We start from the raw sequence: 5,476 nt of genomic DNA on the forward strand, positions 1-5,476 counted from the left end.
CTTGTGCCCGTGCGAGAGAGAGAGAGAGAGAGAGAGAGAGAGAGAGAGAGAGAGCATGTGTGTTTGCTGATGTCCGAAGCAACAGTCGATACTATTGAAATCTACTCATTCATGWCTGGCCATGAGGCGAAGCTCAAATGTCCTTGTGAATAAGAATCACAGCCATTTGTCTCTCCGCTCTCTTCCTCCTCCTTTCGCATATTATTTGTCATTGTCTTAACTTTCAGTTGTTAGAAGGAAGAAGAAAAAAAAAAACAAAAACGCAATATTGTCTCGGAATGCCTTTCGAATATCTAATCTCGCGTTTCCTTCCTCTGCGTTTTCTCCTCTCCGATATGAGATCCGTAACCATGTTATTCGTCGACAGCTGCTGCTCCACAACAACCGAGACAAATATCACTGGAAGATTTGAYAAGAGGCAAACAAACACATCACAGTGAGGCGGACGATGACGCTCRGGGAATATTCTAGAGCAGAAAAAAAGAGAAATCAATAATGATCGGATAAGCTTGAATTCAGTTCACTGAAAACAAACACGTTTGGTGGGGATGTTTTATTTAAGCAGGCYGCGTTTTTTYATTGATGGATTTCATCGAATGCTCCCGCAAAGAACAAAAAAAAGAAATAAATAAGATTTATTGCTTAAGTTTCACTTCGACTTCAGAGATAAAGTCGCGGCCAGCAGAGACAAAATCGCTTTTGGAAGAAAAAAAAAACAATCCCGACGTGTGGTGGGGATTTTTGCACTTTCTAAAAACTTTTTTAGTAGCATGGTATTCACTAGGCTCGCTTGAGCGGGGCCAGCTAATTCCTGGTTCCAGACAGGGCTTAGCTGTTCCATTGCTCATAAATGCCTACCTTCAAAGTGTATTTCTGGCCCACTGGTAAACCAGATCTATTCCTTTTGTTATGCTTTCAGTTGGCTCCCAGGCACCAATATTAAGTAGCTTTCTTTTCTTTTTCTGTTTTTTTATTCGTCTCCTGTGAAGTGCAACATTAGAGCTGACCTGAAGTTAAACAGGGCCCAAGGCAGATTAAGATTTTTTTTTTTAATCTGTTGGTAAATTTCCTAAAACTTACACAGTGTGATTAATGCAACATAACTTAAGTCCAGAGTTCATCTATCTATTATTATTATTATTATTATTATTATTATTATTATTATTATTATTATTATTATTATTATTATTATTATTATTGACAATTCTAAGGTGGGTTTAATATCAGAAAATGAAAAAACATACAGAATTTTTTCGTATCTGGATCCCTAGGCATGGGATGGGACGAGACGCGTTCCTGGCACTGATGAGTTTGTTGCATGGTTTGTGTCATTTCAACCGTGAACATTTTCGCCTCTTCCGTTTGCGACACATATGTCTTACCCTGTGCTCTCCTTGTCCCACTCACCCCAGACCAGCAGGGGCYMCCCTWGGCAACTGAATGCAACATTTATCCTTTGTTTCAGCTCATGTGTTTAGCATGTAGAGAATTGCAGACTTTCTTAATCTTCAATTATACAAACCTGCCCTGACATGGGCAGGTTTGTATAATTCTAATACGATCTAAAATCTACTTTAAATTGATTAATATTYCCTCATACATACCAGTAGATAAASATTTGACTGACAGGGAGACYGAGATTTTGATCTTCTCTGTCAGAGTGTGAGTATGTGTGTGTGGTACCAGCTGCCCTTGTATGAGTCTTTATTACTGTGCTGGGTTGTACAACAGCAGTCTCTAATCTAGCCGGCTGGCAGGCAGGCGGCAGGCCGGCCAGTCATTACAGCAAGCTGCATGCAAGTCAATTAGATGCAGTTTAACAAGGAAAAACTGTTGCCAGGTAAAAAAAAAAAAAAGAAAAGAAAAAAAACAGTTTTCACTCACTGATTTCTGCTGTAGTAATCCTCTTTTGTAGAGTTTATGATGGCGATTTAAAACAGAGGAAAACTTATTGTAGTTTTTGTGTGGGTGTCCCGTCCTGGCAGGAAAGGCAGCAGTGGGGGTGGGTCTGGTTTGCCATTCAATGTTGGTGGCCTTCAGAGATGGCCCAACAACAACATCTGTAGAAGCCGTTTTGAAAATCAGAAAGCGATTACCGGGACATGAGGGTGGAAATAAAAGTGAAACAAAGGGATGATGTCGACGGACTTGGATTTTTTTTTTGGGGGGGTGGGCCCAATTTTGCGAGGGTGTAACGCGAGTGTCAGCCGGCGTGTGGCGGACAGTGCGACGGGATGTTTTCCTGCAGGTACGCGTGTCCATTTACACGCTGATCAGCCTGCCCCCCACACCCCCCACTCCCCTTCCATATCAGCCTCGCTTCCTGCCCGCATGACTTACAGGCCGCACAGAGAAAGATTATAACCAGGCAGATAGCGCCTGTGTGCAATCGATGAGAGCAAATGCACCAACAGTGTCTTCTGGGGAGGTGTGTAGAAGGATGTGAGTTGGGTGGTTTGGGGGTGGGGGGGTTGGCATATTAGCTTATTTTCCAAGCAGGGAGCTTGTGATCCGGTCAAGCAATGCAGCTGACAAATGGGGGAAGAAACCTGAGAGAGACGTTATGCGAGGAAGGAGGGGCCGATTTGGGCCCTGGAAGGATGGTGAGACGCACCAGAGACAGAGACGCGGAGCAATATAGGGAATAGAAAGTATCTGACATCCGACACAACTCCCCCCATTAGGCTAATTCTTTGACTTTCTCTTGTTGCCAATAGCGTCTCCAAGTGATATTTCCCTCTGTAACGGCATTACGAGAGGGCTGCCTTCTCCAATGCAATCAAACCATTAAGCACAGCACAGCATCCTCCTCTATGGAGTGATTTCCTTCCAATAGAAAACGACTGGATGGGAGCTACTCCACTTTCCTGTCATCAATAACAGAAATAAGTGTGTCTGTATGCATATTTGCAGGGGGAGAGGGAGAAAACTCAGCTCTACAGAAGGGAATTTTTAGCCGGATGATGCCATTAGCAATGGAAACAGATGTATTTTTTCGAAGATATGGCAAGGAAATGAGGTTGGGACTGATTTATGAAGGCACCGCAGGGGAATGAATGGGGCAAAAACAAGGTATAAGTGACAGATATTAAACAGCGGCACGCCTTGGGGGACACAAATAAATCGGCAAATAGCAACCAAAAAGAAAAAACACAATAAAAACAGAAAGGTGCTCCGAATCTCTGAACAGGTAATCAGGAGATGGAAGCCGGTATTTGGTGGTACATCAGATCTTAGCAGTGGCTTAATGGGGTAATGACAAGTGGGCTCCAAACAATCATGACTGGATGTTTTCCAAACATCATTTCTGAGGGGTTTGATTTTTGTCCTATTGTCATAAATGACAAAAAAGTAAAACTACTCGATGAGGACGATGTCAATGATGCCGGATGTCCTGGCAGCAAGCTTGGACCCTTTAGTTTTTTGGTGTGCTTCAGAGATTCACAGTAAGTTTGGAATCTAAGAAACTTTTTAGAAAAAGCAAATGCAAAGATTCTTTCGGAGAAAAAAAAACAAGTCTACTTTCACGTGGGAAAGCATAAATATAGCTCAAATTGATTTGTGCCTAATTACGAATGGTTTTCTAATTTGCACGAGTGGAAGAAAGTCGTGTTGATAAGGCACCAAAAGTGGCTCCAGCTGCGCAGGCTCACATCCTCCTAAATCTGGCTCTGGGTTGAACACYGAAAACCAAATGCAACGACAGAATTTCAGGAATTTCGTATAAGCATGTTGCTGCGGCAAAAYTTGACATTTAGGTCAAACCCCTGCTCAGAGTTTTCTGAAGTTCTCACATTCAACAAGCTGGAACCTTTAATGTCCGTGACTATGTCGTTCAGGCATAATTTTTAAAAGTGAGGCCGGGTAAGAATTCAAAACATAAAATTTTTTTTTTAAAACCTAAAAAAAAAAAAAGAACATAAAAGATGATAATTTCATCAAATAATAATAATATGGCAAAAATAAATCTAACAACTGATTCAAGCTTCTTCTTTTTTTTTCCTCTTCTCCAACATGCTTGCATTAAAAGAAAAAAAAAAATCTGCATATAGAATTGATCAGTCAATTTAAAAGGGGGTGGCCTCTGCAACCCCGCGATCATCTCCACCCCCAGTGGTTGCCCTCCTGCCAAATGCTAAACTCAAATTAATAAACACCATTATCCGTGTAAGACTTTCGGCCTGAGGAGGCAGTGGGGTGGGTGGCCAGTAAATTAAAGAGATGGCCATTCCCCAGCCTCCCTCAGAGGCGCCACRTCTGCAGCAGCAGAAATATGAATCTCACTTAGTCACACCGGAACAAAATTGTATCAAAAAAGAAAAAAAAAGAGCTGAAGCATAATAATGTCAGTGTAAAAAATGTCAAATCCAAACTTTCCAAACCGAGTTCAAACAGAACATTAGACGAATCCATTAAAAAAAAAAAAAAAAAAGAATATAAAAGTTCTCAAAACACAAAATGAGCAGCGGACAGGCTGCAATTTTCAATGCTTCAATAATAATAATAATAATAAAAATATTAACAACAACAATAACAAATGAATAAATACATCAGTAAATAAACCACCCTTTCTTKTATGTGATAAGACCGACAGCGCTACAATGATTGCATCCGGTCACGCATCTAATCATCATCATTATGGCGTTAACGAGATAACAATAACGCAAAGTTTTTGGAGATGCAAAACGCGTCCGGCGCACTTTTTCTCCCCCTTTCTCCCCCCTTTCCTCTCTGSTGGTGTCAAACACGTGTTATTTACCGGCGACGCGTTCATTTCAATTACCTCACCGCATGCCAAACAAGGACTCTTATTAGCACAACAAAATAACGCAAAAGTGGAGGGGGGTGGAGGGGGGGAGGGGTTTGTGTGGTCTCAAGAAGCAGAGAAGGAGTTGCTTGTGCTTTTAATGAAGAATTAGGATTTAGTACATATTGATAGGACTTAATAGACTGAAGGGGGTCATCAAAGCAGTCGCGACTGAGCGGCTCGTGGGTAATTTACTATCAGTGTCATCTTATGGGACAGAGACGGGGGGCGAGGGGGGGTTAATCCGTGCGTCATGACGCATTCATATTTCCACATAAGAGGGCAAAAAACACACTTTATGCAGGCCCTAGTTGTTATTTGATAAATCCCTAGGAGGTTTTGCGGCTTTTAAACAACCCCATCGACATCAGGTTAGAAAACAAACTCGTCATTAAAAATTATTATTAATTATAAACTGGAGAAATAAATAGAGGCGGTTCAGGTGTTGCAGTGAAATAATTTCGAACAAACTCGCGTGTTCTTCTGATTTGCCTCACTGACTTAATCGTGGATGTTGCCGTGGAAGTGAAGGCAAACTGAATTCGCCTGRCAATTAAAAACGCGGAGAGATTTTCTTTCATTCATTTTGTTGTTACTTTTGTTTTTCTTGGCACCCGAATTCAAATAAACTTCCCTCCTCGCGCACATCGACTCTGCAGCAGAGCGGTG

Source organism: Poecilia reticulata, linkage group LG17 (genome assembly GCF_000633615.1).
Source record: "Poecilia reticulata strain Guanapo linkage group LG17, Guppy_female_1.0+MT, whole genome shotgun sequence".
Taxonomy (NCBI): Eukaryota; Metazoa; Chordata; class Actinopteri; order Cyprinodontiformes; family Poeciliidae; genus Poecilia; species Poecilia reticulata.